Source organism: Sarcophilus harrisii, chromosome 3 (genome assembly GCF_902635505.1).
Source record: "Sarcophilus harrisii chromosome 3, mSarHar1.11, whole genome shotgun sequence".
Classification (NCBI taxonomy): Eukaryota; Metazoa; Chordata; class Mammalia; order Dasyuromorphia; family Dasyuridae; genus Sarcophilus; species Sarcophilus harrisii.
The window spans coordinates 51,234,999-51,259,575 of NC_045428.1; the positions used below are offsets into that span (position 1 = coordinate 51,234,999).

A 24,577-nucleotide genomic window follows, 5' to 3' on the forward strand; every position below is an offset into this window, starting at 1 on the left:
GGGCCCAAGAAGTGCTTTATTTACTTGACTTTTAAGGATACAAATTATCTAGATTCTAAAGGCATATTATGAAAAGCCAAGTGGATTAGCATTCATGCAGACTTAATGCCAAAATAAATTAAGTTAAATTATTCTTAATCTACCAAGGGGATTGACTCTTGGGACACCTTCTCTTTGAATATATTCTCTTACAGAGGTAAACATTCAGTTGCTGGACTTGTGCTTGCCTGTACACAGGGAATCAGAATGAGTAGAGTTCACGTCCCTCAATGTTCTAACAGGCTCAAATTTAAGACTTCACGTTGCTGGGTTTAGAGAGGTTTTTGAAAAGGTATTTCTGTTTGTTTTCCTGTGTGTGTGTGTGTGTGTGTCTGTCTGTCTCTCATTCTCTCTCTGTTTCTCTCTGTGTGTCTCTGTGTGTGTGTGTGTCTCTCTGTCTCTCTCGGTCTCTGTTTCTGTCTCTCTCTCGGTCTCGGTCTCTCTTGATCTCAGTCTCGGTCTCTCTCGGTCTCTGTCTCAGTCTCTCTCAGTCTCTGTCTCATTCTGTCTCTCTTAGTCTCTCAGTCTCTTGGCTCTATCTCTTTCAGTCTCTCTTGGTCTCTGTCTCAGTCTCTCTCGGTCTCTGTCTCAGTCTCTCTCGGTCTCTGTCTCAGTCTCTCTTGGTCTCTGTCTCATTCTGTCTCTCTTAGTCTCTCAGTCTTTCTCTCTCTATCTCTTTCAGTCTCTCGGGTCTCTGTCTCTGTCTCTCTCTGTGTGTCTCTCTGTGTGTGTCTCTCTGTCTCTGTCTCTCCCGGCCTCTATTCTGTCTCTCTCTCTCTCTCAGTCATGGTCTCTCGGTCTCTCTTGATCTCTGTCTCTCTCGGTCTCAGTCTCTCTCTCGATCTCAGTCTCTCTTGATCTCAGTTGTCTCGGTCTCTCTCGGTCTCTGTCTCGCTCTGTCTCTCTTGGTCTCTCAGTCTCTCGCTCTGTCTCTTTCAGTCTCTCGGTCTCTCTCAGTCTCTCATTCTGTCTCTCTTTGTCTCTGTGTCTGTCTCTCTCTGTCTCTGTCTCTTTTGTAAACAGAATACCTTTCAGAGTGTTCCGTATCACTTGGAGTTCACTTCTATGTGTAACTTGCATGGATACCAGCAAACTGGTTTTAAGGTAATCTGAACATCAAGCCCCTAGGTAGGTATCTATTACTCTCTCACAATAAAGAATCTGCCTCAAAAGCTCTTTCAAATGCCATTTTCTTGGGGAGCTTATTAAAATGATCAGCTGATTTTCTGATAGCCTCGCCTGTTCCCAAGTTTTAAAACATTTCCTTATTTAGGTTTTAATCTGGACAGAGCAGTATTATCTACCCCGGACACATTTTCTGATTTTCACATTTACAGCTTTCCCAAGGAGAAGGAGGCTCCGGCCATTGGCAAGAATGTGACATCCTAAAGCCAGATAAGACGCTTGCTGTTGTATCACTGCTAAGCTAGCTGAATGCCCCCTCCTTCAGGAGGACCCCCCAAGCTACTGTCCCACACTAACCACTAGCCCTCACTGCACCAACCCGGAAGTCTATTGAACAACCACAAAGAACTTAATTGCTAACAGAGTTTCCTGGCCAACATGGTTAGAACTCTCTGTGCACAACAAGAAGGTTCCACGGGTCTGCCTGACTTTATGTGAATAGTTGAGGACCAAATGATGTGAAATCCAAGGCATAAAGCTTCAGCCCGACGTGGGCCCCGGGAGAAGGGGCTATGTTTATGTTTCATCTCCTGGTCTCCCCAGTCCAATCAATGGGTGAATAGCCCAACGAGCTGAGACCGGTGGTACCATATACCATGTCTCAGGGGCTGTGCCCTGCTTGCTATCAAAAACTAGCCACAGTAGTCCACTAAAGCACGGAGCAAAGGACCACACCTAAGTCTTTCTTATCTCAAATGGACAGCATGAGGTTAACACAGATTTGGATCCTCTCTATTCCACCAGCAATTTTTGTTTAGACTCATTCTTTTCAGAGGGACCCTGTTAAAACGAGGTATTACAAAAGCCTCCAAGACCAATCAGGAAGCATTAAGTAGTTACTATGGGCAGAACGGTGCTCATACCTCCTAGAATCCCTCATTTTTTCCTTCAAAATAACTCAAGTTCCATCTTTTGATTAGGCTAGTTCCTTCTCCTCTAAGGTGACTTTTGGGTGCAATTTGTATATGTCTTGTGCATATATACCTAGAGAAGTCAGTGTGGTCTCTCACCTCAGAATGGAAAGTCTTCAAGGGCAGGGATTGCTTACTTTTGTTTTTGCACCCCAAGAGCTTAGCACAGTGCAGACATACAGTAAGCATTTAATAAATGCTTGCTAACGGGTTGTTATTATTATCGGTGTTGTGGTTGTGTTGTGTGTGTGTTTACCCTTCGGGGAATTCTCATTTTAGATTTGTAGCATGCTTACTCAGGGCTGGCTTGGTTTTGGTCCAAAATCATTTGTCTCCCAGACTCATTACATGCCCTACTCTCCATTCAACTTTTAATTCAACCATACTGAATTTTACTTGCCTCTCAGGGTGGAAAATTCTACAATTTTTCTGTTTGACACACACACATGTACCACAAACGTGTGCATATGCTTATATACATATATAAAATATACATATATTTAAACATATTATTTAATATATGTTAAATATATGAATACATATAATCTATATAATACACACATTATATATACAGAAATATACATTTGTATATTGTATACAATATAAATAAAAACAAATATATAATATAGTATATATGCCATATACACATGTATATTATGTATACACATGTGTGCATATATGCATGTGTATAAATACAATACTATTGAAATAATATATATACATAGTATCAGTGTATTTTTACATTATATAAATAAAATACAAGACACATCCAGTCCACGGTCTATGTTTGTACATCCACATCACACACATGTATGTTGTATAAATATATACATATATGCCTCCCAAACCTTTTTAGGGAACTGAGCCATATCTCAGAAATAAACACGGAATCCCAAGCACTAGGGAGGTGAAGGAGGGCAGGCTTTGATGGGTGCTGCTGCCTGATCCCCATGGGAAAGACTTGCCTCACTTCAGCTGTGTGGTCACCTTCACGGACAGCGTTGCCTTGCTAAGGGGATGTGGCTTCCAGCAGTTGCTGCTACTGTACATCTGTGCAAACAACCACAAGCCGCTCAAGCGTGAGCTCTGTTAGCTCACTTCAAATTAAGCATGAGCAGGTTTCTCCTAGAGATATGGAGAATGCAGGCGAACCGCGCATGGGGGAAAGCAGAAAGCTGAGTCAGCAGGGATGAACATTCACCTGATTACAAACTTTAAGGTTTAGAAGAAAAAGAAATTCTCCTTCCAAGATTCCGCTCCTATCCTCCTACATACACATTTTCGATCCTTACACGGTTGCTATTCCTTCCTCATTACTTTGTTTACATTTATTCATTACATTTTATATTATTACAAATAATACTTTGTATTATTTGCACGTATACATGTTACATGTTGCAGTAGAATATAAACTCCCTGAGGGCAGGAACTATTCTGTTTCTCTTTGTATCCCTAGCACTTAGAATGGGTCAAAGAGTTCTCAAGGAGTTTCTCCAGACTGAGTCACCTCTCTGTTTGACTCTTCTCTCAGCTGGAAGCAACTGGAATCAAGACCTGGATTTAAGTTGGCAAATTAGCCTCCTAACAGAGGGGAAAATTGCCTTTTCTACCACTTGTGGGATTTTTCGTTCAGAAGCTCTACACCCAAGCAGGTGCTGTAGAGACATTTTGTGATTCCACCGCTTGCTATCTGCCTGCTCGCTAATTCTAACTAACCCCTACGGAGAGACTGTACTGGGAGAAAAATAGCAAAAGGTTATTTATAGAAGGATGGAGGCTGATGCCTCATGCTGGTCCCAAACAAGGCCTTCAGCGAGATAAGAAGGGAAGGACAATCAACGATAGCCTAGCATCATAGAGAGTATGCCAGAACAAAATGGGAAGTTTAAAGATTGTGCTCTTATGACTGGTCAGACCACAGAGAATGTACTGATTTTGTTGGGGGGTGGAGGGAGGGAGAAGTTTGAGACGGATCAAGATTTGTGATTCCATCAAGATTGTGAGAAAATCCAATTGTGGAAAGTCCCTTTATAATCAAAAATCAGTGACTTCTCTCTAATGTGGTCTCAAAGAATTGTATCAGAAAGAAAAATTGTGACTAAAAAAAAAGGAAAATGTGACTTTGGTTACACAGCTGAAATAGAATTTTAATATGGGTCTTTCTGATTCCGATGCTCCCAACTATTATGCTATATTGCCTTTCACTATAACTAATAAAGGTTACAGATATTTATATTATTATAAGTGCTCTGTAATGCAGACTTGCTAAGTTAGGCTAGTTTTGTGTATATGTATGTGTGAATGTGAGTGTGTGTGTGTGTGTGTAGGCTGGTAGCATGTCTGTCTATATGTGTGATGTATATGGAGGCCAATAATACCTTTCTTGGCTCTCATTAGTCTGGAGACTTAATTTATGTCCACTCTTCAAAGGACATCTGAATAATCCAAATGAAATTTCAAAGTTGAAATCAAAATTGGAATCTACAGTACTGGACAAAAGCACAAAAGAACGAGGAAGTAAATGAGGCCCCAGGGCAAGGAATAGGGCTGAATATGAGAAATGTGTGTGTTTTATGTATGTATTCACATACATACATAATTGCAAAGTATTATTTCAATTTGTGGAGCAAAGAAAAAAAAATGACAAGTTTGCTGATTTTAAAAACATTCAGAAATACAAAATCTCTGTGAAAGCGTAAATGCACATGGGCTGCAAATAAAGTGTGCTATTTTCATCCTGCTGCCTGCACAGATGTGACTCGGTGTTCCCATACTGTATCTGCTCTTTGTGCAGCTGTTAGCAGAAACACGATTGTATTTTTGGCCTCATTTCTATAGTGTGCTAACTATCGCTTAATGTCATTAGTATTCAGTTCCATCTCTGAAAAAGTCCTCCCTCCCTTCACTCCCCCCTCAGATCTCAATAGGTCCAGGGTTCTCCAGTTCGGTCTCTGCAAGAAGCCTTGGGCTCTTTGGCTTAGAACCTCAAGGGTCAATTGTGGGAGAGGAAGAGGAAGAAGGAGTGGAGGAGAAGTGTTCTGACAGGAAAGACAAAAACATTCAATGCCATTGGTCTGAAACGAAGCTGAATAGTATTTGGCTAGCATTTGTTTAAGAATTTATCAAACAAGTTAGAACATTCAGAACCTGAATTTTGGCTTGCCTGCTCTGGCTCAAAAGTGAGGAAAGATCTTTCAGGGCCCAATGATAGCCTCATTTCAGTTCTGATGGGCCAAGCTCCATTTATGTACACTTCTTGTTTAAATTGATACCATGTCTACCCTACTCCAATTGTTCAATACTACTCCAATTCCCGGTGGTCTTTCAGAGATGGGAAGTAGCTCACCATATTCATCAATTTTTTCAGGACTTGGAATCTCCCTGGTCTGGGCTGCATGACTTGAATTCCTCAGCAACAGATAGCTAAAAACTCTCTTACTTATCTTGGCTTCCAACTATTGTAACTTCAAACCATTTTTGTGCTGTCTTTTCCAGTCCAAGGGCCAAGAGAATCAAAATAAGATTTGAGCAGCTCATCCATCATCTATTATCAGCAATGCATCTATTCCAAGCAGTGTCCCTCTCTCTTTAGTGATCCTCTTCTTTTCCTCTGCATTGTTTTACAAACTAACAACTCTTTCCTCAGATTTTCCTGCCTTAAACTGTCAAACTCCTGATGCTCTTCTTATAGAATCTTTCTGTGCTACTATATGTACCCTCTGATGTTTGCTTTTGCTACCATCTTTTGTATGCATTTAAAAAATCTTAGTTAATAAGTTCTTCCATATTGATTTTTTTAGGGTGAGGCAATTGGGGTTAAGTGACTTCCTAGGATCGTACAGCTAAGAAATGTTAAGTATCTGAGGCCAAAATTTGAACTCAGCTGCTTCTGAGTTCAGGGTCAGTGCTCTATCCACTGGGCCATCTAGTTGCTCTCTTGACTTTTTTTTTTTTTTTTTTAATACAACTCCTCTCTTCTTCCTCATCAGAATTCTTTTTTTGCATCCTCAGAATTGTACTTCTACCCCCAGGCTAACTTCCCTCGTAGAATAGTAGACCATGGGATCTTTCCCTATTAGTAGAGTACCCATTTTCACACTCAAGCCCCTTTCAGTGCTCCCAAAGTCTGGGGTGCAGATCAGACTATGACCAACTTTATTCTTTTCTGTTACAAGGTGACATGTTCATTTTCCTCTAAGGATTCCATTTTAAGTCAGTTTTTTCATGCTGAGAATCAGATCCAAAATAAAAGTTCCCCTTTATCTTTTGAAGGATGAAATTATCACAAAGTAAAAAGATCAAACAATGTTAGCTTTTCTCCTTTGGATAAAAGATTTGTGTTCTACTAGATAATCAAAGTCCTCTGTCAATATTATATCATGCCTTGATATGCTTATTATCTCTTTTCCAACCTCATTTATTTTCTCTTTCTGTTTGTAGTGTGCTCTAAAAATAATGTTGTTTCTTCCTCCATTGATAGTCACTTAAATGTTCTCTGCCATGTTTCTTTTCCCTTTTTGGTTCTTGGACATCCTCAAAAAAGGAAATCTTTTTAGTATTCAATCTATTCTTGCATTTTTTATACCTTACATGTTATTTTTTGGCCATGTTCTAGGATCATGGTTCAATCATAGATTCCAACTTATCAAAGTTCAGTGACACCTATAAGGTCAAATATGCTTCTTTGGTATCAGGTTCTTGTTTGCATTAGATATTTGTGTATCTCTGGGGTAGTGGGAAAGATCAATAATAAATGTCTAGAGTGTTCTGTTTTGTAATCATTAGCTACAATCTATTTAACAGGATAAGAAATAATTGTGTGACTTATAGCAAGAGTATAGCTCTGGGTGAAAACCTGTGTAACCTGAAACTATGATGTAAAACCAATGGAATACTTGTGCTACTTAACTTTAGGAGTGTGATTATAATTATTATGGATGTATTTTGTGTATACACATTATGTACATAACATATATGTACATATTTGTCTTTTTTTTGTCTTTTTTTTTTAAGCTGAGGCAATTGGGGTTAAGTGACTTGCCCAGGGTCACACAGCCAGGAAGTATTAAGTGTCTAAGGTCAAATTTGAATTCAAGTCCTTCTGACTTCAGGGATGGTGCTCTATCTACTGCAGCACTTAACTGCCCCTAATATTTGTCTATTATATACATATATGTTTATATATATATATATATATATATATCTTATGATTATGACCATAATCACATCTGTATGTTACTCTTTATATTAAAATGAAGAAAGAAAGCCTTCTGGAATGTAAAAGACATTATTAAGACATCAAAGCCCTGCAAGAAGGCATTGCTGAGCCATATATGAACAAGAAACCTATAAATAAGTACAAATTCTGTCTTTCGTAGTCTCAGAACATACTTGGCAGACTGTAGACTACCACCTTTGTTTCTTTAACAAAACTTGATTCCTTTGTCCAGAAAGACCTTCCACCTTCCTTTTTTTCAGTGGGTAAGAATTAAAGGTAATGGGGTTTTTGTAGTGTCTTTCTTGGATTTTGTTTCCTATGAATTTCTGGACATTTCTGCTGCTTTCTTATTCCTATGTTATACTCAGTCTCTAATTTGGTGGCAATTCACAGGGAACAGTATTTTACTTCCTTGACTTTTTTTCAGTTTAAAGTCCTTTTGTTTAGATTTGGGACTTCAGGAAATTTTTTTTTACCAATCCTCATTCTTCTTGATTTCTCTGCAATCTTTGACTATTGATTATCCTCTTCTCTTTGATTCTCTCTTCTTTAGGTTTTCAGGACACTAATTTCTCCTAGTTCTCCTACTTGTCTGATCACTGGTTCCTTTTCATTTTCATTTAGTAGCTCATCATTTACATCACTCCTGCCTCATTATGGACATCTGCCAAAATTCTCTTCTGGGTCCTTTATCTCTCTATTAGTAAAATAATCAGGTTCCATAGACTTAGTTATTATTTCTATATCCAGTCCTAGTCTTTCCACTGAGTTTCAATTCCACATAAAAATAGCCTATTGGACATTTCAAACAGATGGTTAAAAATATCTTAAACGCAACATGTTTAAAACAGTTAGCTTTTCCCCTAAACCCTCCCTTTTCCCAAACTCCCCCATTTTTGTTGAAAAACACCATAATTTTTCCAACATTAAGTGTAATCTTAGCATTATGTTGGGTTCCTCATTCTCCTTCACTCCACATATTTAATTAAATTTGCCAAATTTCACCATTCCTGCCTTCATAACATCTCTCTGTACTCACAAAACTACCATCTTGGTTCAGGTCTTCATTGCCTCTTACCTAATTTACTGAAATAGTTTTCCACGTGGGCTCCCTGACTCGTCTCCCCTACTCGAGTCCATCCTACATACAACTGCTGAAATAATTTTCCTTAATGCAGTTTGACCATGAGACCCATAATTCCACTGGCTTCACACTATCTCTACGATAAAGATTTGACTCCTCTGTTTGGCTTTTAAAGATCACACAACATAGCCTTAACCTCTCTAGCATTAGTGGGGACATGATTTCTACCACCCAGTATTCTCATTTATACTGGTCTCTCTGTACAACACACTCCTATGTGCACCTCATAGAATCCCTCACTTCTTTTAAGATGCAGTTTGAGCACCAAGAAATCTTTCCTGATTCCCCCAATCACCCTGTATATATACACATGTATTTGTATGTATTAACTTTATATTTATGCTGCATGTTTTTCTATGTACTCTTTATTTTCTCTATTAGAAGACTGTTCATTGTTAATAGTGATTGTTTCAATCTTTGAACCAAATCTCTTACACCATGCCTTGTACATAACTTCTTGTTGTTGAGCCATTTTTCAACCATATCTGGAGCTTTACAACCCCAAATGAGGTTTTCTTGGCAAAGAATAGTTTTCATTTCCTTCTCCAGTTCATTTTACCCATGAGGAACTGAGGCAAACTGAGGCATACAGAGTTATGAGACTTACACAAAGTCACACACAGCTAGTAACTGTTTAAAGCCAAATTTGGACTTAGGAAGGGGAACCTTCTGACTTTAGGTCTGGCATTTTATCTATCTATCTATCTATAACAATGAAGGAAGACAGAGACAAATATTTTTCTTTTTCTTCTCCTCCCATTCAGAGAAGAATGTAAAAGGCATTAATAAGACATCAATGCCCTGCAAGAAGGCACTCGGGTAAAATATTTTTATACAGCAGGCACTCAAATACTTGGATGAAGGAAATTTTTTGCCAAGATTACTAAAACTGGAAGGGACTTAAAAAAAAAAAAAAAACTAGTCCACTTTAAAGAGAGGAAACTGAGTTTCAGGGAAAATGAGTGGGTAGACCATGGTCATATAACTACTTAGTTTCAAAGCTGGATCTTAAATCTATCTACACATAAATCTATGACACCTAATTAATTCAGTGCTCCTTTTACCATATTACTTCCCCTCACCACCACAAACTATACTTATTTCTCTCAAGTTTCAGTGGTGCCGAAGTGGAAAAAAAAAAAAAAAAAAAAACCCTCAATATATAAATAATATGTTTTAAATTAAGAACTAAATGAAATGCTAATTTGATTTGTTTTAAAGGATAGCTGGGTACTTTGGTTGGACAATTTTAAAAAATAAACTTGGTTCCAGTTTAAACTGGTTCAGTAGCTTTTACTTGTTGTTAAATGCAATTTAGGTCAAGGTTCATTAAAGTAAAATTTGGGTCTTGCAAATTTGTCCTATATACACGCTACATTTTTTTTGTCCTTGTTCTAAAATTGTTACAATTGCTAAACCGTTTAGCCCGTCATTCTCTTATCTTTGAATTCAAGACATCCTTCTTCTCTTGATTCAATTTTGTTCTTTTCCACAGTGATAATTTTACATTATAGTAACAAATGAAAACTTTTAAAAAAGTCTAATCTAAACTCCTTCAACCCTTTGTTTTCCTCCCCTTTCAAATATCATTACCAGTAATCTGGTGTTTAGTAGCCTAAGTCACATTAGAAATATGGCAAGATTGAATAAGAATTTGGAGAATTACCGGAAGTAGAAACAGAGAAGCCAGAATTAAAAGTGTTTGGAGTGTACTATTGTACATATAATAAGGCAAGATTAAATTAGAGCTAAGCAAAATGTGTTCAGAGAAACTAAATTCTGTTCATGCTGACCTTTCAAGAGGGGAAATTAGCAAGAAAAAATATATACAAGTCAGTGCAAAAAGATCAGATAAATGAAGAATTGTGGGTAAGAAAGCAAACAATGACTCAAGGATAAGTGATATTCTACATAATGTATAAATATGAGTATTTGAAGAAGGGGATAATTTTTCCCCTGTGGGAGGGGGAGTCTTTTTTTTTTTTTCATTTCATTAATACCTCTCTGCCTTATCTATGATGGTCCATGGCACAGCTGCAATGGGCTGTCAGCCCCAAAATCCCATTTTAATGGTGACCTTCTGTGCAGAATCTGCCTTCCCCCCACCATCATGAGCCTCAGGATGAGCTATCCTGAGTATCCGCACCTGTGCTAAGGTTCAATGGTTATTCAATTGTGTTAAGTCTTCATGACCATATTTGGAATTTTCATAGCAAAGACACTGGAGTGGTTTGCCATTTCCTTCTCTAGCTTATTTTTACAAATGAGAAAAACTGAGGTAAACATAATTAAATGACTTGCTTAGGGTCACACAGCTCGTAAGTGTTTAAGGCTGGATTTGAACTTAGGAAGATGAGTAAGAATATTCCAAGCAGGACCTACTGTGCTACTTTTACTGCTTAGATGTTCAGCCTGATCCCTAATATTGTGTGTTGCAGGCACAGTTATAACTAGTTGTCTGCTTAGAACCACCCACTGTTGTGCATTTTATAAATGCATGGAAACGTGGAAATAAAAATAACCAAAAAGTACAGACAGCATATGCAAAGTTGGTAGCTTATGAATATAGAAATGTGAGTATTCTTTTTTCAAAGGGGGAACTTGTGGCAGTCCTTGTCTAACTAATTGGAAAAGAGGGTGTTTTTATTTTTAGAAAAGCAGAATAAAATGGAAGGAGACCAAATGGAACTTTCAACCTTATGAATGGCAATTAAAGATTGATTCCAGCCACTCTGATTTTTATAAATTCACATGTAATTCCTATTTTAATATAAAAAGAAGAAAAAGTACATTCTGATGCACTCAAAATTCTACTAGGCATCAAAACCCCACAAAAACTCATTTTCTTGTATGAAAACGGGAATGATATAAAGCATATTAGTGAAAATACACTACTTTGGTGGATCAAAAATCAACAAAACAAAACTAAAAGAAAACCAAAACAAATCTCAAACCCTTTTAACACAAGAAAATTAATTTTTTAAGATAGTCCATCTTCAGCCTATGTTGGGTTTATTTGTTTTTAAGAAGATATCAACTCACTTTTACATGCCCCTTAAAGGTTAACCAAATACTTTTGAAATACATTAATTTATGATGCCATTGTAAAATAATGGCTATTCTTCAGGTACCACTTAATGTCCACAAGGTGGTGCTGAATTCATAAAACAAATCATAGCATTATAGATTTAGAACTAGATTGTGACCTTAGAGGTTCCCTAGTCTATACTATCCATTTAGTGATTTTATCAGCTCTCATGGATTGATTTAATTTATAATCTCTAAGCAGAAAACCAAAATATGTAGCTACAGGTCATCTTTTCAGTTCCAATCCCACTTTTCCAACTATCTATTGGACATTTCTACTAAGATTTCCTGTAGGCATCTTAATCTCAACATGTCCAAAGTCATTATCTTTTCCTCTCAAATGCTCTTCTCTTTCAAACTTCCCCATAAGAGTTGATGATGTTGTCATTCTTCCATTCGCCTAGATTCTCAATCTTAGCACCATTCTCAACTCTACATATCCAATCTGTTGCTACATATTGCTACCTTTTCAATATCTCATGTATACCTCCCCTTCTCTCCACTCATAGATACTACTCTTAGCTCAGTTTCTCATCATCTCCCACCTAAATTCTTGCAATAGATCAATTGGTTTTCCTATCTCAAGTGTCTTCTCACTCCAGTCTAGACTCTAAAAAGTTATACCCAAGTGATTTTCCTACTGCATAGATCCCACAATGGTTATTCCTTCACTACCACCCCACCAATGTCCAGCGTCTCCTTTACTTTCAGGAGAAAGCTTTTTGTTTGGCATTTAGGAATATTTACAACCGGATATCTTTCTTGTTGCCGTTCTAGTCTTCCAGATTCCCTGCAACACATCATGATTCTGCCATACTGGCTGACTTGCACACACTCTCTGAACCTCCATTGCTCTCCTCCCTCACTTCCGCACTTGATATTCCTGGTTTTCATCAAGATTCAGCTCAAACTCTACTTTCTTTTTTTGCTACAATTCTCACCCAACCATTTGAGACTTCTCTCAAAGATTCTGATCTACCTCTTCTGTATGAATCTTGTGTATGTATAGTACCTCTTTCCATGTGGTTTCTCTTATTAGAAAGTCAATTACTTGAGGGCAAAGATTTTTTTGGCTTTTTTTCCTATCCCAATAAATAAGCATCATATAAGCAAAAAGTAATTGCTTAATAAATGATTACAGATTGATCATCCAACCCCTTCATTCTATAAGGGAGGAAATTGGGGTCCAGAGAGATCAAGCAAAGTTGGTGTGTGAATAAAGAGCCTTTGTTTCCACCTCACTGAGACCCAACACTTTGGTCATAGGGATTTAGGAAAGTTATAGTGCCACAGGTGTGATGCACAAGTTTGTAAAAACTTGTGACAGGTACATCTCAACTCTTTTCAGATGGTTGCCAAATTTATCAAAAGAACCTTAAAAGGTTTGTAGTCTCATCTCTGAGGTATGCCTGTCACACAAACACCAGGAACTCCATTATAAGGAAGATTACAGTGAAGATGGCTTATGTTCTCTATTAGATCGTAAACTTCCTGACCAGAGACATGTCTGAGTATCCCTTCCACTGTGCACTGCACACAAGTCACTTAATTATTTGTTGATGCTAGTGATGTTAAGTTTTACATATAGTACTCTGGTACATGTCATGTATACCATGTGATATCTAGGACTGGATTATAAACTAGATCATGGAGAGCAGTTAGGTATAATATAACATTGAACTTGAATACAAAAAGACAGATTTAAATCCTACTTCTGACATTATCAAATCATTTGACCCATGAATGCATCAGATAATCTCTAAGATTTATTTACTAAGTCATAGATGGGTTGCTATTTGCTTTGGTAGAAGATTCCCATGCTGATTGTCACAGATCTTTAGCAAATCATTTCTATTTTTGTTTATATTCCCAGTGCCCAACACAGTATCTTATTCATAAGAGGCAGTTAATAAAGGTTTATTGTATTTGGATGTCTCTCAGCAAGACAGCTGAGTGAATATTTTTGCCTAAATCAGTTCTTCTTCATCTCCACAAAACAGCAATATGTAGAGAGAAAGATAGAGAGAGAGATAATACAGTAAAATAACAAAGGAGAGGGAAGGAAAGATATTATAACAGAAAAAAATGTCACAGGAAAACCAGTAGGTAGGCTAAAGAACTGAATAAATAAAAAGTCTCCAAGGTGATAAAAACAACAGAGTAAATAAAAATAAGAACTCTTCAGAAAGAAGCACTATTGTTATAATATAGTAACTACAATTCAAGCCCCAAAATGGAAAAGCATGACCTTTAAATTCTTCTATTGGGCTCATAAGCAACAGTGGTAGAAAGAACGAGGGAACTCTTTAAAAGGAGAATGCAAGAAGACAAATAAGGAAATTCTCTGCTTAGAACATATGTTGTAAGCTTTTAATACATTCGTCAATCCTCTTAAAAAGATAAAAACAAAGACAGATCATAAAAATGAACCAAGAGAAAATACTAAAGCAAATTAAAAAGAGAGCAAAAAACCCCCACAACATTTATTTGGCATTTGCAAAAAAGCTTTATAGATGCTACCTCATTTGATTTTAACAATGACATTTTTGTGATAGGTACTATTATCCCAATTTTATACATTAAGGATACATTTGGATGTCTGAGTTTAAGTGACTTATCCATAGTCACATGCATAGTAAGTATTTGAGGCAAGTCAAACTGAGGTCTTCTTGACTCCAAGTTCTAGCTGCCTATCTTCCACATTACTTAAAGGTACTTAAGTTCTTTATTAACACAGAGCAACTTAACTTTCATATAGCATTTAAGATGATAATCTAAATCTTATTGGCTTTCCATAAAAAATTTTTAACAAAGACCCAAAGTGAAACCGTACCCTCCCTTCCTTATCTCCTGCAAAAGTCCCAGTTCTGAAAATAGCAAAGCACAGATAACTAGAATCCTTAGGATATTTTCCAGATAGAAACCCCAGTTTAACTCATTCAGAAATGTTGCTACCCACTTCTAGAGATTCATCATCAAAGATAATATCTTTAAAGTCACCAGAAGAAAGCAATTCACATATTTAAAAAAAATCAGTTCAAATCACTCAAGATTATTCACCACATAACAAGAAAATGCTAGAAATTATATACCAAAACACAATGAAAATCATCCACAACCACAGTGCCTATAAAACTGAACATCCTACATTATGAGGAAAAAAATATAAATTTTTCTTCTATTTGACCCTAGCAGAGCCTAATTTGGAACAACAGGTAGAAACTGCAAAGAGGTTATTTTAGCCTTGATGTGAGGATGAAATTTCTAACAATTAGACCTATATATAAGTGGAATAGGCTATCTGAGGATACCACTAATTTCCTTTCATTTGAAATCTTCAAGTAAAAGCTGGATAATCATTTGTCAAGTATGTTGTAGAAGTATGTTTTATAGGTATGAATAGAACTATATAGCTTCTAAGGGGCCCCTCTAAGTCATATTCAGTGATTCTATATTCTTTTTCAGGTCTGGGCAAGGGAAGGTGTTTTTTTCTTTTGTTTTTTTTTTTTTTTAAGATTACTTTAGTAAAAATAAGATGCAGGAATCAGGGTTTCTTAGAAAGAGGAATATCTATTTATATGTGAAGGCAAAGTTTCTTTTAAGCAAGATGGATCTTCCCTACCCAGCAAGCTATTCCTTATAACAAAGAATTTTAAAAAGAGATTAAAAAGCAGCCCAGCAGTTATTTAAAAACAATTAATAAAGACTAACACATTAGCTGAGTCTGACAATTCATGTAGTGTTCTCAAACTTCTGCCTCCCTCCCAAAAGGAGGGAGGTACATTTGATCATCTTTTAAGATGATCTCCAAGGCACTTTTCAGTTCTAGATCTATATGGCTTTTTAATTCTCTGCAGCCAAAGTAGAACATTATAATTACTCAGTGTTTAGTTTTGGTTTTGTATTCTTTGAATTCACATTATTATAATTACTGTATGTTTTCCCCCAGGATTCTGCTTACTTTATTCTGACTCAATTCATATAAATCTTTCTATGCTTCTTTGAATTCTTTATATTCACAGTTTCTCATGATGTAGTATCCCATTACATTCATGTACCACAATTTGGCCATTTTCTAATGGATGAAGTCTCTTCATTTTCAATCATACATGTTTGATGATCTCTTTTATACAATTCTATCTTTTCAATTCTTTCTTTGTATGTACTACAACTGCTAACATGAACCCCTTCACTGCATTTTAGATAATCTTTAATTTTAATCTTGAGAGATTGAAATGTTCCATGATTTGAAGTCATAAAACATTAGCAGAAGAAGACCAGTTTTAAATATATAGACCTTAGGGCCTAGGATAAACTTGAGGTTATTAAAAAGAGCTTTGTAATTATTCAAAGATAATCCACCCTCTCTCCTCCTCCTCTTCAATTCTGTGTCTAGATCCTAGTCCATATTTAAAACATTTTATTTTATCTAAGAAATTGTTTTGGTTTTTATATATATATATATACACATATACATAAATATGTATTTATAAATTCATAATAATGATAATAATTAGCATTTACAGTACTTCAAGGTTTGCAACACTCTTTGCAATTACTCCTTTTACCTTCATAATAACCCTGGAAAGTAGATGGTGTTATTATCCCAATTTTATAGATAGCAAAACTAAGAGAGATGCCCAGGGTCACACAATTAGTAAATTCTGGATTTTAAATTTGGTCTTTTTGACTTTGAGTCTAGCACTCTATCCACTGCACCATCAAGATGCCTAGATAAAAACTCTATTAATGTTGTTTAAACTTCAATATATGATTATAATGGATAACAAATATTTTTCGTAAGATTGGATTTTCCAATATGCTAGTAAGGGCAGACTTATTTGTTTATAGGCATCATTTATGAAGCTTTGCTTCTAACTCCAGGAAAATAAAATCTACCCAAAGTCACCCACAAACAGGGGCATCTATAATAAATTCCCCTTTAACTTGAACTTTACACTGAATTTCCTGTATAGAATATCTCTGGCAAACAGTTCTCTTATACTTTTTCTGATATTATCTCTGGAAAAATGTCTCTGGCAAAGTTCTTTTATACTTTTTCTTATATTAATGAATGATTGGACAGATTTCTGGGCCTGGAGTCGGAAGACCCATCTTTCTAAATTTAGATACTAACTGTGTGATCTGGGCAAGTCACTTACCCCTATTTGCATCAGTTCCCTCATATGTAAAATAAGCTAAAGAAAGAAAATATACTCCAGTATATTTGCTAAAAAAACCTCAAATGGGATCACAAAGAATTGAACACCACTGAAATGACAGAACAAAGAGGATTGAACAAGATTATCTCTGTTATAGCCTAAAAGGAATCTTGCATATGGGGGATTAAGGCATTATTTTGTTTTACTTAATCAGATCCTTCTTAAAAAGTAGTAAAACAATAATTGTAAGATCTTGTTTTCTCTTCATGTTTCAAGTCAAATTATGTGATGATAAAGATGTGGTCTAGTTAACCTTATCTTTTGTGAAGGCTTGCCCATCACTATCTAGTTCTGTCATAAATGTTGTCCTCAAAACATTATAGATTACAGGAAAAATAGATTTATATCTGGAAAGGACTTTACAAATTAGTTCAAAATATTATCACAAAAATGTCATCAGATGATAAAGTAGGGCTATTGACTTTCTCCATTACTTCGTGAAGAGTCTCGATTTCATTCCTTCAGTGCCTTAAAATTTATCACCTCCAGCACCAAGGTTCTCTATATTAATCTGGTTTAATTGTTCCTCACATTTTTGCTCTCTAGGTCCTCAAGGAACACATCTGGGACTGTGATGATAGAGCCCAAATATGGCAACTTTACTGTTCTTGATAGAGAAAAGAGTTCACTATAGAAATACATATATGAACAGACACAGAGATAGATAAATAGAAAGACAGTCAGTCAGGTAGATAGGTAGATATAATTCCTATCTTTCTTCTGGGTATTGTTTTCCCTGTTTCATCCTTAAATGTCCTATGAATGATCTGGCTTAGTTGAATTTTCCACCAAATTTTCTGGTGGAAATTCCACTGAATTTTCACTTCATTGTTTCTCTCTCCAGTTTGTTATTATATGCTGCTCATAATATTTGACCATCTCTATATTTAATGAGCAAGTATATAGTCTAAACTAGCATTATCCTAGTTACCGTTGCTCTCCATTTGACAGATAGATCAAATGTTTGCTGACTGAGGTGGTTTTTAGGTTCTTTTGATCTTCTTGTTATGTCAGCTGTTTCCCACAGATTAAACTTTTGTTTAACAAGAACTTTTTAAAAGTGTCAATATCTTTCTTCCATCCATTTCTATTTTTCAGGCCAGATGATAATTTTTAAATTGTGTGTAACATTTTTTCTTAATTTTTATTTTTATAAATTTGTAGTTTTGTTCTAACAAGTTACTGGGCTGATTGTATGGACTTCTTATTTGGGATTAATGCCAACATCAGTTGCAAGTTATTTATCATCTATTAAAATAGAACAAATTTTATTTTTGGTGATATTATTTAATGTACACAAGTATTTTACTTCTCTTTATAGGTTGTTTTATCTAAAAACATCAGTTAAAAAGTAAAAGAAAACAGTAGAATAGGTTTGAATTAGTTTAATTTTCTTATGTGTTTAAAGAAATACAGATTTAGTAGACTAATGTTTTCTTCAGAAAGAAACACCCATAACTATGAATGTCTTGACTTGGGATCGATCTATTGATAAATTATTTTGATTGTCAAAATGTAGACTTTGCATTTACAATTAACCACAAGTTGTAATAAGCGAATCAATAGCATTTATTACCATACAATAATATGATCCCATCTTAACTTTTCCAGCTTTGTTATACATTACTTCCATTCACACAATATGTTCCACTGGCCAGTTCCCATCTTCATGTCTTTGTCTAACAGGCCTGAAATATCTTCTCTTCTGACATCTCTGCCACTTGGGAATCTCGGGCAGCCATAATTAGGAGGCCAAAAGAGTTTAAAATTTCTGCTGTAGATAGCTGTTTCTGCTCCATCTGGTCATTAACTATTTGTACTTTATGTATATAATATACAAAATACATAAACACACACACATGCATGCACATATATTGCCTCCCCTGAAATTTGTTGAAGATACAGATTGCTTAATTTTTGTATTCGTATCTCCAAGATCTAGTAAAGTGCCTAGAACAGAGTAAAGGTTTAGTTTTTTTGTTTTTGCTAAGTGACTGGTAAATTTTGAAGTACCTTTCCTTATTCATTGTTTTGTAGAAAAATGGAAGAACATAGTACTTAGTGTTCAGTCTGATATCAGAGAAGTTCATAGCATAAGAAGTACAAAAGAGTTCTTAGCTGCCTTTCAAGCACAGCTTTGTATGCATGTTGTAACCCACCAATAAAAATTTAAGCTTTTTTGTGAGCAGGAACTTTTTGTTTGGCACAGCATTTTACCCAGTGCCTTGTAAGGGACCAGTCTGCTGGTAATGAAACTTTCCACACTTAAGCTAGACTGTCTCTAGGGAAAACCAAAACAAAACATACTCTATTCATGGGACCATATTCAAAGCCTTTACAGCATCATAGAATCAGTTTGTACTCCATTAGTATCTTTAAGAACTCACGAATACCTTCATGCCAAGATGAAAGATTGCATACTTTTTTTTCTCTTTTTAAACCAAAAGAGATAAATTAAGCATGTAATTTTAAAAAGATGAACAAAAATTAACATGCTATATAGGTGAAATTCTCCAAAGGAATAATGAATTTGAAAAGAAAATGATAAACAAAACGAAGAGCTTATTTTTTAAAAATCAGCAAAATGAATATGCCAATTTTATTTGTTTCTAAAAGAAATGTTTTGTTTTCCTTTATCATAAGTAAAAAGAAGAGATTTACAATAAAAAAGAAAAATAGATACAGAAATTGCTATACCCAAATACATGCCAACAAAACTAAAAACTTAAATGGATGAAATTATAAAAAATCAAATAAAAAAGTAATAAATCTAAATAACCCATTCTTAGCAGGATATATGGAATAAGTTACAAATTACTTGTTGGGAAATTTAAAAAAACCTCAAAAACCTTCCTAAATCAAGATTGGCAAAATTTACTTATATATTCAACATTAAATGAAAAACAAATATTTTCTATGCTACATAAATCTCCAAAAAAAGTAGAAATAAAGTACCTTATCTGACCAATTCTACTAGACAACTATTACCTCGATACCTAAACCAGAGAGAGATAAAGAAGAAAAAAAACAGAGAGACTAATATCACTAGCGAATATTGATGCAAAATTTTTAAATAAAATATTAATAAAGACACTATAGTAATATATACAAAAACTATTATGACCATGTTAGATTTTTACCAGAATGCAATAATAGCTCACCATTAGGAAAGTTCAACATAATTAACAATAGGATAATATATTTCTTAGAGCTACAAGGGAATTCAGAGATCAATTAATTCATACCTTAATTGTATACATGAAACTGAGAACCAGGAAGGGTAAGTACTTTGCCCAAGATTACACAGTTAGCAAATATCTGACAACAACATTTGAATCCAGATCCTCTGATTCTAGAACATATGTACTTTCTACAATACTAGAAAGTATTACAAGACATTTTATGATAAAAAAAATTTTAGTATGACTATCAATGCATGGAAGAAAAAAGAAGACCATTCAATGAGATACAGTATTTATGTTAAAAACAGTAATAAGTACAGAAGTAAAAGAATCCTTTTTTACATGAAAGAAATGAAGGATGCTTGACTTTACCAAATCTTAAAGCATATTACAAGCATGCCATAATTATAAAAGCTATCTGATACTGTATTTTTAAAAATAGATATCTATTATATATCTAAAAATATATAAATGGACAAGATATGAATAGCAAATATAACCAACAATCTAGTCTTCCAAAACTAGAGAGGAAGGAACCCCTTATTCAGTAAGAACTGTTGGAAAAAATGGGTAGCAATTTTGTGAAATACAGATTGAGACTGCCAATTTGTGTCCTATACTATAATAAAAACCAAATGAGTAAAAGATCTTAACTTTAAAAATGATATCATTAAAAAGTTAGAAGAGTATGAACTGATATTTTCTCTTCTCACCATCCTTCCCTTCCTCTCCCCTTTTTTCTGTCCTCCATTTAGAAAAATTCATAACCCAGAGATGATATAGAGAAGGGATTATGTAATAGCACAAAAGTAGACAATTTTGATTATATAAAATTTTAAAGCTTTTGCACAAACAAAAGCAGCATAGGTAGAATAAAAAGAAAAAAAACTTGTGGCAAAATTTCTTCTTTACACATCTTTAATAAAAGTCTGACATCTAAAATTAAGAGGGAATTAGGATGTCTTTAAAATTAAGAGCTATTCTCCAATTGATGAAGAAGAATCAAAAAATGTCAAATAACACATTTCAAAAGAAATAACTCTCTGTTGCAATGGAAAATGCCATCCACATCATCCAGAGAGAGAACTATGGAGACAGAATGTGATTGAGGTATAGTATCTTCCCTTTTGGGGGGCTTTTTCTTTCTCATGGTTTTCCCCTTGTTTTGATTTTTCTTTCACTACATGACCAATATGGAAATATATTTAAAATGATTGTACATGTATAACCTGTAACAGATTGCTTGATGTCTTGGAAGGGGTGGGGGGTGAGGAAAAGAAGGAAAGGGGAAAAATTGGATCTCAAAGTCAATGGTGAAAACTATCTTCACATGCAATTGAAAAAAACCCAAACAACAAATAATAATTATTAAGAACCATGATAAATTGTTCAAAATAACTAATAGAGAAATTTTTTTAAAAAATCAACTCGGGGTGTCACCTTATCCCTAAATTGATGAGTGATTAAATATAGGAAGGATTATGGGAAGATAATCATACTAAATCATTGCTGCAGAAGCTGTGAATTAATCCAACTTCTCTGAAAAATAGCCTGAAATTATGCAAGACAAATGACTACATTGTTTGTGCCACTTGAAATGGAAATTCCACTGCTCTGCTTCTACCCCAATGGGTTTAATGATAATAAGGAAAGACCCAACTGTACAAAAATATCCATAACGCCACAGCTAGCAACAAAAATCCATAAACTAGCTTAATGTCCAACGATGATGGTATGGCTGAACAAATTGTGACTGTAAATGTAATAGAACGGGCTTCTGCTATAAAGAAGGATAACTCTGACAAATTTTTAGAAACATGGGAAAGCATATGAAATGATGCAAAGTGAAGAAAGCAGAGCCAAAAGAACAACATACCCAACAACTGCCCCAATGTAAATGAAGATACCATGAAAAGACAACTATATTAAGGTATATACAAAAAGCGCTGTCATCATATCATTACATACGCTTTCTTTTCAATAATGGAGTGTTACAGGTATTGTCAACTGCAATCAGTAAAACAGGAAGATTTTTCATTTGTATTTTCACTGAATATACTTTTGCCAGAGATTGGGCAAATTTTTTGTGACAAAAAGTATCCCCACAAAAAGACAATTAAAAAAAATTTACAAAAGAAATTAGAATTTATATAATTTGACTTTATATCACCTATATTTCCCATTGCATTTCATCTCTTCATCCCTTTCAGATAGCTTCTGATAAGACATAGCTTAATTTAATAGAAATAACACTAGATTTGGAATCAAGGGGCTTGGCTTTAAATTTCAGCTCTGGCATTTTCTAGCCATGGAACTTTGATCAACTTAATTTCTTTGAGTTTCAGTATCCTCATTTGTAAAAAGAGGATAATAAAAAGCTCTCTAACTTGCAGAATTGTGAGGAAAACGAGTTACAAATCTCAAAGCACTAATGAGTTATCATTGTTTTCTCTGATTACTTTTTCACTCACTATTTCATCAAGAAAAATATCATGAAACATTTTCCCCTAGTAATTCCCCATTTAATCGCCATTTTTGCTGCTTTGAAAGGGCTCCCTTCAGATGATGGCGCCAGGATCAGTGAATCACAGAATCCAAACACCATTGGTCAAGAACCTTACAATTTTTTTAGTCTAACCCTCTTGTTTTACATGTAAGAAAATTGAGCCATTGAGAAATAAAGGGTCACAATAGCAAGTCTACCGGATGTCACTGTGAAAACAAAAACCATCTCTTCCTAGAATTCCAAGGAAGCACCATACGTATCTAATTCTCAGAAATCTAAACTCCAGAATACAGCGGCAATTAAAAGGCCAAATGTTTTTCCTAGAGAAATCCCTTTTTCAATGGCACAAATTTAACCTGTATCAAATTGTTTGCTTTCTTGGAGGGAGGGAGAAAAGAGAGGAAGATGAGAATTTGCAAAGGTGAATTTTGAAAATTGTCTTTGCATATATTTGCAAAAATAAAATACTATTAAAATTTTTTTTAAAAATCCCTTTGTCCCCACTGTTGAATGCAAACTCCCTCTGATGATGGAGATGGGCAACTATTTTCCAATTTATGTCTTAAAGAGTTACCTGGGGTACTGAAGTTAAGTGATTCGTTCAGGATGATACCGCCAGAGTTGAGTCAGAGGTAACACTTGGACCCAGGTCTGAATCTGAGGCCAGCTTTCTTTCCACTTTGCAATAGCGTCTTTCAAAGAAATCTTATAAAAACATGTCAGCTTCACAGTTGGAGATATAGTGATCTAAGTAGAATGAAAGAAAGAAAGCAAAAAAAGAAAAGGAAAGAAAAAGAGAAAGGCATTGAGAGACCTGTAGTCCATTTGCTACAAGTTTTCTGGTTATATATATATATATATATATATATATATATATATATATATATATTAATGGTAATCATTTCTAACCGCACAACTTATTCTGCTTTGCTTAAAGCCTATTTTCTATATTCCCAGCAGTCCATATTGAACAGAGAGGTCTTCTCCAAGTAGTTTACTTTCTTGGATATATCAAACATTCAGACCTGAAGGTGATGTGTTACCCACTTTCATAATATCACAAATTTAGAATTAAAATGGACCTTAGTGGACACCAAGTCCTACCTCATTTTATGGACAAGGGAACTAGCTTGGGTCCAAGCTGGGTTTTGAACTCAGGTCTTCCATACTTACAAGTTGAGTGACCTATTGACTAGAACCCACTGATTTGTTTTGTTTTTTTTTTAAATCTGTTCCAATCATTTAGTTTTCTCTTTTTTTAAATAGACATTTAAGTAAAGATTGAGGCATGTCAGTGATAATCAAATGACTGAACAAACACCCTTATAAACCCTCATTCTTTGACAATAAAAATTAAATCAGTGAATACTCAATCAAAAAAGTCTACAGAGCAACATTATTTGGCAATTACCCTCACCCCCCTACCGCTCATAGAATATGCTGTTTTTGATATACTGATTTTAAAACGGGGTTCCTAATTTTTTCTAGTTTCTGTGTTTTAATTTCAGAACAAAGGCCCATGGTGTTTGATTGCACAAGAATCCAGCCACACAGAAAATGGCCACAATGTGTTAGAAACATCAACAGAGACGGCAAGGCACCCTCAGAAACCATTGGGGAATAACAAGCATTGAACTTTCAGAAAGGCGAGAGCCTAGCGTCCAGGTCGAGCTCAAATCGGGGCCAAAATATTTGTTTGCTAAATACCATAAAGGATGACTAAGTGCTGGAGGTTTGGTTTTTCTCTCTAAGCAGGCAGTGCCTTGTGAAAAGGAGTCACAGCAACAAATGCAGGTGGCAGTTAGAATTTAAGGAAAGAATTTTTTTTTTTCAGAGCCAGTTTCTTTTTTGAAACCCCAATAAGGAAAAGGGTTTTGTTTTTTGTTTTGTTAAACCAGGATGAAACTAAAAGCACCTTATCAGAAACTCTCCAGCCCCACAAAAAGAACAGAAACGCTTAAAATAGATTAGTCAGATGTGATTAAAGTTCTTGATACATTTCTTGGAAACATTTAAAAGTAAACAAAATTATATTAAGTATACCACAGATGCACACCAAAAAAGTTACTTCGCATATAGTCAT

The 24,577-nt window shown here is 35.1% G+C and overlaps 1 protein-coding gene across 1 annotated transcript in view; it reads right to left on the bottom strand.

The window, feature by feature from the left end:
• The window catches only part of ZBTB38 (zinc finger and BTB domain containing 38), a 90,811-nt gene that overhangs the window by 15,047 nt on the left and 51,187 nt on the right, over window positions 1-24,577 (bottom strand). The window contains exon 3 of the mRNA XM_031957864.1: window positions 23,069-23,241. The gene's annotated coding sequence lies outside the window, so the exon portion shown is untranslated. The remainder of the gene's footprint in view (window positions 1-23,068; window positions 23,242-24,577) is intronic.